This window comes from Chiloscyllium plagiosum, unplaced genomic scaffold, assembly GCF_037043375.1.
Source record: "Chiloscyllium plagiosum isolate Xiang-an unplaced genomic scaffold, Cpla_swu_hap1 HiC_scaffold_33, whole genome shotgun sequence".
Lineage (NCBI taxonomy): Eukaryota > Metazoa > Chordata > Chondrichthyes > Orectolobiformes > Hemiscylliidae > Chiloscyllium > Chiloscyllium plagiosum.
In genome coordinates, this window is record NW_028270171.1 from 38,492,943 (window position 1) to 38,505,690 (window position 12,748).

The 12,748-nt window shown below is 44.3% G+C and overlaps 1 protein-coding gene across 5 annotated transcripts in view; it reads left to right on the top strand.

The window, feature by feature from the left end:
• The first annotated feature begins 327 nt into the window (after nt 1-327).
• The window catches only part of LOC148141487 (uncharacterized), a 34,845-nt gene continuing 22,424 nt past the window's right edge, over nt 328-12,748 (top strand). For 3 of the 5 annotated variants that reach the window (XR_015752538.1, XR_015752537.1, XM_087978131.1), the window contains exon 1: nt 338-410. The gene's annotated coding sequence lies outside the window, so the exon portion shown is untranslated. Of the gene's footprint in view, nt 411-9,656; nt 9,768-12,748 lie in introns of those variants that run through there. The other 2 variants (XR_015752539.1, XM_087978132.1) reach the window with 2 other exon arrangements.

The following is a 12,748-nucleotide window of genomic DNA, read 5'->3' on the forward strand; positions in this document are numbered from 1 at the left end:
TAGGATGGAAAAAAATAAAAATTCATAGAACACCAGATTATAGTCCAACACATTTATTAGGAGGCACTCGCTTTGCAGCTTCTTCATCAGGTGGTTGTGTGATTTTTAACATTGTCCTTCACTCTTGTAATTGATAAACAGCAACAAAAGCCACGAAGCAATGGTCATGCTCCAGGCAACAATGGGTCCCGGTGATTGATGTCAGCGGCACACCAATGGAAAGGCAGGGGCAGAGCAGGCGGACCTGGCAGGGCATTTGGTCCTCCGACCAATCAGAGGAAATGAGGGGCGTGACTAGAGTATACCACGTGTTCATCCGCGCGGTGGGCGCTGATGTGCGGGATGTGAGGACCGAGAGATGTCGAGAAGGAAATAAATAAACAGCAGGAAGTGGGACGGAAATGTTGTTGGTATGGGCTGAGCGATTTTACAAATATTTGGTGCACATCGGAAAATACAAATTTGAAACTTACAGTCCCGTTTTTGCAGTAAACCTGAAAAAAACCTCATCGACTGATCGCCGCCATCTTTATTCGGGACAACGTTTCACTGGACACGTGCGCGGCCGCCAGTTTTGTTGGGGGCAAAGTTCAGAGGGGTGTATGTGTAGCCCTCCCTGGTAGAGTGTCATAGGGCAGGATTTACACAGAGCACATTCAAACCCGGAGAAATGGATGATTTTTTTCTGGATTTGTTTCGTCATTCATTTAAATGATTTGGATGTGAATAGAGGCGGTACAGTTAGTAAGTTTGCAGGTGACACCAAAATTGGAGATAATGTGGACAATGTTAAACGTTATCTCAGAGTACAATGGATTATGATCAGATTGGCAATTGGACTGAGGAGTGGCAGATAGGGTTTAATTTAGATAAATGTGAGGAGCTGCATTTCAGAAAAGCAAATCAGAGCAGGACTCACACTGAATTGTAAGGTCTTGGAGAGCCTTGCTGAACAAAGAGACCTTGGAATGCTGGTTCATAGTTCCTTGAAAGGAGGGTCACATGGAGATAGGATATTGAAGAAGTGTTTGATATGCTTTCCTTTATTGGTCCGAGCAGTGAGTAAAGGAACTGGAGAGGACATTGGTTTGGCCACCTTTGGAATATTGTGTGCAATTCTGGTCTCCCTCCTATCAGAAGGAGGCATTGAAACTTGAAAGGTTTGAGAATTGATTTTCAAGGATGTTGCCATGGGTTGGAAGATTTCAGTTGCAGGGAGAGGCATAATAGGATGGGGCCATTTTCCCTGGAGTGTTATAGGCTGAGTGATGTTGAAGAGGTTTATAAAATCGTGAGGATAGCGCATGGATATCATAAATAGACAAGGTGTTTACCCTGGGGTGGTGGATCCCAGAGGATATAGGTTTTGGGTGAGAGGGGAAAATTCAACATGAGCCTAAAGGGCTACAAAAAATGTAACATTTCAAAGCCATTTGAATAGGAAGGGTTCAGAGGGATGTCGACCAAGTGCTGGCAAATGCAAATAGATTAGCTTAGAATATCTGTTTGGCACAGACGGATTGGACTGAAGAGTCTGTTTCGGTGCTCGACATCTCTGACTGTGGCATCATAAAAGTCAACACTGCTCTAATTCACCTCTGGGCTCCTTCATGACCCCTTGTTCATTATCTAGCTTCCTTAGTGTCTCATGAGTGTATTTTTGCTCTGTTTAGTATTTTACTATTACGTTCACAGACTTTTCTGTAAATGAAATATCCACTGCTGCCCGGCTCCTGACCATATTACAGTGAGGGTAGTACTGGGTTTCTTAAATCGTCGCAAGGTGGATAAATCCCTGGGACCTTTAAGGTGAATCCCAGAAATTTGTGGAAAGCTAGGAAAGTTTTGGCAGTGCCCCTCCCTGAGATATTTATATCATCATTTGTGACAGGTGAGGGGCTGGAAAACGTGTGCCATTATTTAAAACGTTGGTAAGGAAAGGCCAGGGAACAAGAGAACAGTGAGCCTGAACTCAGTGACAGGCAAGTTGTTGGAAGGGATTCAGAGGATTTACATGTATTTAGAAAGACGAGGAATGATAAGGGATAGTCAGCATGGCTTTGTGTGTGGGAAATTCTCTCTCTCTAACTTGATTGAGTTTTTTTGAAGATGTGACAAAGATGATTGATGAAGGCAGACTGTGGACGTTGTCTATATGGACCCTGAACGATGTTCCACAAAGCAGACTGGTTAGCAAGGTTAGATAACATGAAATGTTGGGAGAACCAGCCATTTGGATACAAAACTGGCTTGACAGTAGGAGGCAGAGGGTAGTGAAAGAGGCTTTAATTTGTGGACTGGAGGCCTGTGAGCAGCATTGTGCTGCAGGAATGGATATTGGGTCCTTAAATAATTGACTTGGATGTGAATATATGAGATATGGTCAGTAGGTTTACAGAAGACACCAAAATTGGAGGTGTAGTGAACAGTGAAGGTTAGTTCAGAATGCAACAGTATCTTGATTAGACGGGCCATCGGGGCGAGCAATGGCAGACTGAGTTCAATTTAGGCAAATGTAAGCTGTTGGATTTTGGAAAGGCAAATCAGGGCAGCACTTATGCAATGAATGGTAAAACTCTGGGAGTGTTTCTGAATATAGAGACCATGGAGCGCAGGTTCATTGTTCGTTGAAAGTAGAGTCGCAGGTAGGCAGACTAGTGAAAGTGGTGTTTGGTATGCTTATATTTATTCAATGCATTAAATACAGAAGCTGGGACATCAAATTGTAGCTGGTCACGACATTGATTAAGCCATTTCAGGAATTGTGTCTTCAGTTCGAAATTCCCTGTTCTGGGAAGGATGTTGTGATTCTTGAAAGAGTTCAGACAATATTTGCAAAGACTTGGCCAGGATTGGAGGATTTGGGCTACAGGGAGAGGCTGAAAAGGCTAGGGTTAATCTCCCTGGAGAGTCAAAGACTGAGAGGTGACCTTATGAAGATATATAAAATCATGAGGTGTATGGATAAGTTGAACAGCCAGGGTCTTCTTCCCCGCCCCTCCCTCGGCACCCCCCCCCCCCCCCCCAGGTTAAGTGTGTTCAAAAGAATAAAACATGGGCTTAAGTTGAGAAGGCAAAGATTTAAAATTCATCTAAGGGGCAAACATTTCAAGCTGTGTGTGGTGTATGTGTGGAATGAGCTGCCAGATGAAGTAGTGGAGGCTGATATAATTACAACATTTGAAAGGCATCCGATTGGGTACATGATGAGGAAGGGTTTCGAATGATGCGAGCCAATAGCTGGCAAATTATGCTCCATTAGTTTAGGATTCCTATTTGGCATGGACAAATGGGACCGAAGGTCTGTTTCTGTGCTGTACATCTCTATGACACGAACAAATGAAAATTAGATGTGTTCCTCTTTTATGAAGAGCTAGCAGAAGCACAGATAATTGTCCTTGGAGCTGAGACGGTGAAGTTGTGATTTCGACCAGCTGCAAATTTGTTTCTAGGATATTTAATTTTCAGAGAGAGGGGAATTGTTAACAATGTCACAATTTTAGTAACTATTTTCAGGTAATTGGCAAATAATATGTGAACATGTGAACATTATTTTATTCAGTAAGTTCCGAGCATCTGGGACAGTCTGAATGGCAGCTGGACACAGACTCAGCAGTTATTCATAAACAGATATGGAATTTTACTTTTTAAGGGAAGATTTGGGGGGCTATGGGCAAATGGGAACAGAATTGGGACAGATTTGCAGCATCTCCAGAGGGAGAGGGTACATCCCAAATGGGCTGAATAGCCCCAGCCCCTGTGCTCTGTGATACTGCCCAATTGACTGTGAATGTTGAAGCTCATCCCAGGGCAGAGAGAGGGAGGATCCCACCACTCACCTCACAATGGGCCCCGATGATTGATGTCAGCGCAGGCCAATAGGGGGCAGAGGGCAGTACTGGAGGGCCAGGTCGTACCAGTTTGTCTTCCAACAAATCAGAGTGAATGAGGGCATCCTCAAGGCTGGAACTAAAGAAAGGCACATATCGCAGAGATTTGAGAAACTGGAGGACATGAGATAGGAAGCGTTCTGTGGCTGGTGAGGAATTATATAAATAAGGAAGAGTTGTGAGGCTGGATGAGGTGACAGTGATCGGGAGAGTTGAGGATGGAGGAATTTAGAGTTAGTGAGGATTAGAGTCATAATGTTATACAGCAAGGAAACAGGCCCTGTGGTCCAACCAGTCCATGCCAAACATAATTGAAAACTGAACTAATTGTACCTGCCTCCGCTTAGTCCACATCCATCCAAATATTTCCTATTTATGCACTTATCTGAATGCCTTTTAAATATTGTAATTGTATTCACAGCTACCACTTCCTCTGGAAGTTCATTTCACACATATAATTTTTTTTTTAAAACCCTAATGTCTTTTCTCAAATCTTTCTCGTTTCTTCTCAAAATGAATGCACTCGAGATTTGAATTCCCCTCTCCCTCGTCCATTCACCTTATCTACACTCTTTCTGATTTTATAAACCTCTACTAAGGTCACCTCTCAACCTCCTGCACTCCAGTGAAAAAAATCCCAGCTTATCCAGCCTCTCCTTAGAACACAATCCCTCCATTCATGGCAACATGCAGGTAAATCTCTCCTGAACCTGCTCCAATTTAATAATATCCTTCCTATAACAGCACAACCAGAACTGGACAGAGTATTCCAGAAGAGGCCTTTCCAACGTTCTGTACATTCTCAACATAACGTCCCAACTCCTGTACTCAAAGGTCTGAACAATGAAAGTAAGTGTGCTAAGCACCTTAACCACCCTGTCCACATGTGACGCCAACTTCAAAGACGTGAACCCCTCGGTCTCTTTGTTCCCAGATCACTACTCAAAGCCCTACTTTTCTTGAGTATAAGTACTACCCTTGTTTTATTGTCAGGATGTTATATTTTGCATTTATTCCAATCTAAAAAAAAAATTTGAGTATAAAGGCAGTAGGAGTATAATTAAGAGGGAAATCAGGAGGCAAAAAAGGGACATGAGATAGCTTTGGAAAATAGGTTAAGGATAATCCAAAGGGCTTTTGTAAATACATGAGGAGCAAAGGGCTAACGAGGGAGAAAATAGAGACCCTCAAAGATCAGCAAAGCAGCCATTGTGTGGAGCTGCAGGCGATGGGCGAGATAGGAAACAAGTATTATGCATCAGTGTTTACTGTGAAGAAGTACATGGGACATATAGAATGTGGGGAAATAAATGGTGACATCTTGGAAAATGTCCATATTACAGAGGAGGAGGTGGTGCTGGATGAGTGGCTAAGGAGCTGGTGCAGGGGAAAAGGATTCACGTTTTTTGGATCGTTGTGATCTCCTCTGGAGTAGAGTTGACCTGCGTAAGAAGGATGGATTGTACCTGAATTGGAAAGTGTCTAATGTCTAGGCAGGGAGACTTGCTGGTGATACTCGGGAGGCATTAAACCAGTGAGGGAGTGGGTGTAAACCCAAGAGGATAGTGAGGAAAGAGATATGTCTGAGGCTGGTACAGTTCAGAAGTCAAATAGTCAAGGCAGGCAAGGGCAAGGCACAGAATGAAGTCGGACTGAGCAGTTGAACTGCATTTACTTCAATAGAAGAGGCCTGACAGGGAAGGCAAAGGAGCTCAGGGTATGGTTTTGAACATGGCACTGGGATATTATAGCAATTACAGAGGCATCACTCAGGGATGGATAGGACTGGCAGCTTAATGTTCCAGGGTATAGATGCTATAGGAAGAATAGAAAGGGGGACAAGAGAGGAAGGGGAATGGTATTTTTGATTCGGGATAGCATTATGTTTTTGCTTAGGGAGGACATTCCTGGGAGTACGCCCAGTGAAGTTATTTAGGTGGAACTGGGAAATAAGAAAGGGATAATGATCTTATTGTGGTTTTCTGCATGGATTTCGTCCGGGTGCTCTGGTTTCCTCCCACAGTCCAAAGATGTGCAGGTTGGGTGGATTGTCCAGGCTGAATTGCCCATAATGTTCAGGGATGTGTAGGTTGGCTGGCCCTGAGAAGTGCAATGTTATAGGAGGAGGTTAGGAGTCTTTCCAGATCAGTATTAATATGATGGGCTGAATAAACTGCTTCCACACTGTTGGGAGTCTCTGATAATTCTACTAGTTTTAAAGTAGTTACAGAAAATAATATACCAGATCTAAAAGTTAAGGTTCTGAATTGGTCAAAGGCCAATTTTGATGGCACAAGGCAAGAACTTTCATCTGGCCCCTCAAGCCTGCTCTGCCATTCAATAAGATCAGGGCTGATCTTCTCATGGCCTCCGCTCCACTTTCCTGATCTCTCACCATAACCTTTAATTCCTTTCCTGTTCACAAATCTACATTTTGCCTTAAAGGCATTCAAGTTGATAACGTCAAATGCTGCCCTCGGCAGGGAATTCCACAGATTCACAACCCTTTAGCTGAAGAACCTCCTCCTGAGCTCAGTTCTAAATCTGATCTCCCTTATTTTGAGGTAATGCTCTGTAGTTTGACCCACCCCCAGTGGAAATAGCCTCCCTGCTTCTGTCTTATCTATTCCCTTCATAATTTTATTGATTCCTATCCAACCTCCCATTCTTCTAAATTACAATGACTATAGAACCAGTTTTCTCAATCTCTCCACATGCACCAATCCTCAACTCCTGACTCAAACTAGTGAACCTCCTCTGTACTCCCTCCAGTGCCAGTACATCTTCCTGAAGTAAGGAGACCAAACCTGTACACAGTACTCCAGGTGTGGCCTCACCAGCACCCTGTACAGCTGCAGCATAACCATCTCTCTAGCAAGGAAGGACAATATTGCCTTCACTGCCTTAATTACCTGCTGCACCTGCAAACCAACTTCCTGTGATTCATGCACAAGGACACCCAGCTCCGTCTGCACAGCAGCCTGCTGCATGTTTTCAACATTTCATCATCCAGTTTGCTGTTAGTCCAACCAAAATGGATGACCTCACATATACCAACATTGAACTCCATCTGCCAGATCCTTACCCACCCACATAACTGATCTGTATCCCTGTGCACACTGACAGTGGCCTCTGCACACATTGCTCTACCTCATCTTTGTATCAAATGTGAACTCTGACACCGTACACTTGGTCCTCAACTCCAAAACATTTGTGTAAATTGCAAACAGTTGCAGTGCCAACACAAATCCAAACACCCATTTATCCCCATTCTTTACTTTTTGTTGGTTAACCGATCCTGTATCAATGATACTTACCCATAATGCTGTGCATCTTTACTTTATTCAGCAGCCTTTTATGTGGCTCCTTATAGAATGCGTTCTGGAAATCCAGGTACACCACATCCACCGAGTCCCCCTTGCCCAACGCACTCGTCGTATCCTCAAGTAATTCTAGTAAACGCGTCAAACGTGACCTGCCGTTCATGAATCCATGCTGTGTCTGCTCAATGAGACAATTTCTACCCAGATATCTCACCACTACTTCCTTGAGAAGTTCAAGCATTTTCTCCACTACAGAAGTTAAGCTAACGGATCCTTTTTGAAAAATAGTGGCACAACATTTGCAGCTTCCAGTCTGTCAAAACCAGACATCCAACAAATTTTACTGAATTATCACCTGGTCTATTTGTTATTCTCCCCGCCCCGCCCCGCCCCGCAACATCTCTTTTAGTCCCTGGGATGCATTCCATCAGAGTCAGGAGACCCATCTACTTTTAGGCTGTTATCTTTCCCAACTTTACCTCTTTACTGAGAATGATTGCTTCTGTCTCCTCATCTGCCATTGCCTCCATAGGCCTGCGACAATGAGAGTATATAGACAGTATGTTCCTGTTAAGGCCAAGGTTGGTAGGTGTAAAGAGTGCTGCCTGACGAAAGAAATTGAGGGCCTGGTCGAGAAAATGAAGGAGGGATATGGCAGGTACAGAGAGCTGTGTTTGTCTGAATCCCTAGAGGAGTGTAGCAGCAGTAGGAGTGTACTCGAGGTAAACCAGGAGGGCAAAAAGGGAACATGAGATAGCTTTAGGAAATAGGTTTAAGGAGAATCCAAAGTGATTGTACAAATACACTAAGGACAAACGAGTAACCAGGCAGAGAATAGGTACCCGCAAAAATCATCAAGGCTGTCTGTGGAACCGCAGGTGGTGAGAGCGATTCTGTATGAGCGGAGAGGTTTTACAAACAAAATGTGCACGTCGGAATATACAAATTTGAACGTCCCAGTCTCGTGTTTTCAGTAAACGGGGAATTGCCTCAGTGTGGCTGCAGGCATGAGTGCGCGCCGCCATCTTTATTCGGGGCAAGAATTCACTGGACACGTGCGGAGCTGCCAGCTTTGTAGGGGGCAAGGTGCAGCCAGGCGCATGTGCAGCCTTTCTCTGGTACAGAGTCATTGGGCAGGATTTTCTCAGAGCACATTCAATCTCAGAGAAATGGATGTTTATTTCTGGATTTGTTTCGTCATTCATTTAAATGATTTGGTATCGTAAATGAGTTTGCAGGTCATACAAAATTGGAGGTATTGTGGATAATGAAGAAGGTTACCTCAGATTACAATAAGATATTGATCAGATGGGGTTTAATTTAGATAAATGTTAGGTGCTGCAGTTTGGAAAAGCAAATCAGGGCAGGACTTACACACTGAATGGCAAGGCTCTGGAGACGTTTGCGGAACAAAGAGGCCTTGACTGCAGGTTCATAGTCCTAGCAAGTCAATTTGCAGATGATGAAGAAGGTGTTCAGTATATTTTCTTTTATTGATTCGAGCATTGAGTATAGGATGTGGGAGGTCATGTTGCTGTACAGGACATTCGTTAGGCCACTTTTGGAATATTGTGTGCAGTTCTGGCCTGCCTCCTATCAGAAGAGTGCTGTGAAACTTGAAAGGTTTGAAAAAAGAATTACAAGGATGTTGTTTGGGTTGGAGGATTTGAGCTGTAGGGTGAGGCATAAAAGGCTTGGGCTGTTTTTCCTGGTGTGCCGTAGGCTGAGTGGTGATGTGATGGAGGTTTATACAATCATGAGGGGCATGAACAGAGTAAATAAACAAGGTGTTTTCCCTGGAGTGGTGGTGTCCAGATGTGGAGGGCATTTAGAGTGAACGGAGAAAATTTCAAAGGGGCCTAAAGGACAACTCTTTCATGCAGCGGGTGGAATGAGCTGCCAGAGGAAGTGGTGGAGGCTAGTACAATTAAAACATGTTAAAGGCATCTAAATAGACATATGATATGATTAGGAAGCAGTTACAGGGATATGGGCCAAGTGCTGGCAAATGGGAATAGATTAGGTTTGGATACCTGGTTGGCATGGATACGTTAGACCGAAGGGTCTGTGTCGGTGCTATACATCGCTATGACTGTGGGATCATAACAGCTTACACTGTTCTGCTTCATCTCTGGGCTCCCTCATGACCACTTTGTCAATATCTAGCTTCCTCAGTCTCAAACAATGGGTGTATATTTTTCTGTTTAGTATTTTACTATTACTTTTACAGACACTTTTGTAAGTTAATTTTTCACTGCCGCCCAGCCCCTGACCATCTGCTGCTTATTAAGTGTTTTCTGGAAAATCTTTGACAGTCAAGAATTATTTTTTCCAATATGCAAGTGCATTTTCCTTCCATTTCTAACTATCAAATTCTGCATCATTTTCAATCCCTGTAATCCGTTTTGCACTCCCTGAAACATCAACTGTGTTTCTCCTTCCACAGATACCAGTGATTAATGCCAAAGCCCCTGTTGCCTGTGGAGAGGGTGATGTTTGACTTTCTTGTACAGCTGCAGTTTGTGTGGTGAAGGTGCTCCCACAATGTGGTTGGGTTAGACACATTACAGCAATAGTGATGATTTGAATATAATGTCCAATTAAAGAACAGTTTGTAGTTTTGTTATCCTGCTTATAATTTCACAAAAATATTATTGGGAACTTTAGACATTAGGCCAGAGAAGGATGATATTAGGTCAGGTGACCAAAAGCATTGCCAAATAAGCAGGTTTCGAGGAATGTCTGAAGGAGGAAAGCAGATCTGTGAGGTTTTAGCTGTGAATTTCAGACCTTTTTGCTTTGGCAACTGTAAAAGCAGCCACACAGGTGAGGTAATGAATTAACAGATCATTGGGAGTCTCGAACAGAATGGGTTGTTGAGGTCTCAAAGGGTGTGTGTTGCAGCGAGCTCGGGAAGATCACAACCAGGAATTGAATCAAGAGTGAGAATTTTACATTGAGGGATGTGGGCAGGATGCTGACAGGTGAGACTAGATTGGATTGGGATATCTGGTCGGCATGGATGGGTTAGATTGAAGGGTCTGTTTCCATGCTGTACATCTCTGTGGCTCTACGTACGTTGATTATGAATAGGAGCCTTTTGATGGATCGACAAATTTTGGTACGAGGGAGTACTTGGGCAGCAGAGATATAGTGTTTCTTGAGATTACAGGGAGGTTGAATGTGGACAGCTGGCCAGGAGTGTGTTTGGATAATGAAGTCTGGAGATAACACAAGGTGGATGAGAGTATATGAGCTGATACAAGGGTAGAATCAGCTAGAAATAGTGATCTTGGAGTGGGACTGGGCTGTCGCTCTCAGCTCACCTCTAGGATTCAGCTGGTTGCCAGATTGTGAATCAGGGAGGTAACACCATCGGGAGCTGAGTGGCCCTGGTGGAGCCTAAAGTGAGTGTCGCTCAGCTGGCTATTGCTGAGCAGCTGCTGCTTGGTAGCCCTGTAGATGACATTTTCCATCACATTACTGCTGATCGAGTGTGGACTAACAGGGAAATTGCCTGGGTTGGATTGCCCTGTGTTTTTGTGTTGAACATCCCTGGGCAATGTTCCACATTGTCGGTAGATGCCAGTGCTGGAGCGGTACGTGGCTTGGTGGGTGGCAAGTTCTGGAGCACAAGCCATCAGTATTATTGCCAGAATATTGGCAGGGCCCGTAGCCTTTGCACTACTTAACCACTTCTTGATGTTATTCAAACTGAACCGAACTGGCTTAAAACTCACATCTGTGATGTTAGAAACCACTGGAGAAGGCTGAGATGGATCATCCCACTTTGCACTTCTGGCTGACGATTGCTTCAAATGCTGTCATCTTATCTGGTGCATGGATGTGTGAGGCACCTCCATCAGTAAGGGTGGGGATATCTGTGATGCTTCCTCCAGTGAGTTGTTTAATTGTCCATCACCGTTCACAACTGGATGTGGGAGAACTGCAGAGCTCCGATCTGTTCCATTGGATGTAGGATCGTTTAGCTCTGCTTGCTGCTGATGCTGTTTGATATGCAGATGGTCCTGTTTGGTCGCTTCACCAGGTTGGCACTTCATTTTTAGGTCTGCCTGGTGCTGCTCATGGCATGCCCTCCTTTCCTGTCCATTGTGATGGGTGAGAGCAGGATTTACAAACCCATGAGATTACAGATTGTGCTGGAGTACAGTTCTGCTGCTGTTGATGTCCCACAGTGCCTCAGATACCCAGTTTGAGATCCTACATCTCTCCAAAGTCTGTCCCATTTAGAACGGTGATAGTGTCACTCAACACAATGGAGATTTTTCTCAACTTTAAGGCAAGACTTTGTCTCCAAAAGGAATGTGTGATGGTCGCTCGTACTGATACTGTCATGGACAGATGCATCTGCAGTTGGTCAATTCATAACAATGAGATCAAGTATGTTTTTCCCTCTTGGTTCCCTCACCACCCGCTGCAGACTCAGTTGAGCAGCGGTATCCTTTAGGACCTGGCCAGCTCAGTCAGTAATTCTGTTGCAGAGCTAGTCTCGATTGTGGACATTGAATTCCTGCACCCAGAGTACGTTTGACACCATTGTACTTCCTCAGTGCTTCCTCCAAATGTTGTTCAACATGAAGGAGAACTGATCCGTCAGCCAAGGGAGGAGGGGATGTGGTAATCAGCAGGAGCCATGAGATTTCCTGGTGTCCGGAGTCAATGCTGAGTACTCCAAGGGCAAATCCTCCCTGTCTGTGCCACGACCTCTGCCTGGTCTGTCCTGCTGGTGGGGCAGGCCATATCCAGAGATTTCAGGAGAAAGTGAAGACTGCAGATGCTGGAGATCAGACTCAAGATTCTGGTGCTGGAAAAGTACAGCAGGTCAGGCTGATGAACGGCTTAGGCTCGAAACATCGATTCTCCTTCTCCTCGGATGCTGCCTGACCTGTTGCGCTTTTCCATCACCACAATCTCAATATCTTGGGATGGTGATGGTGGTGTCTGGTCATTGTCTGTAAGGGTTGATTTCATGTGTATGTCAGGCTGTTCCTTGGTCTGTGAGACAGCTCTGCACATTTTGGCACCAAAATCCAGATGTTAGTCTGGAGGACGTTGCACCATCGACAGGGCTGATTCTGTGGTTGTATTAAATGGTGTCTTCTTAGCTGCCGAGTGGTCCATCCAGTTTCATTCCTTTGTTGAGACTTTGCAGTGATTAATATAGTGAGTAGCTGGCTGGGCCACTATCAGGTGGGCAGGTTTTTTTTCCGCCATTGACAATGATTCCATGGAGATCAGGAGATTCCTAATTCCAGGTATTTTTTCTTGAATTCAGATTCCACATCTGCCAAGATGGGATTCGAACCAGGACTTCAGTCGTTTGTTTTAATATTTTGGATAAAATTTAAACACGTTACGTTTGTTCACTCTCTTTAAATATCACTTACCCGGGTTTTGTTTCTTTGTGAAACACTGTTCATCATCCTGTCTCCTCCATCCTTCGCTCCAACAACAAGAGTTTGGAGCACATGGAGTTTCTCTGTCACTAAGACTGAGATAATCCGATCTGCTGCT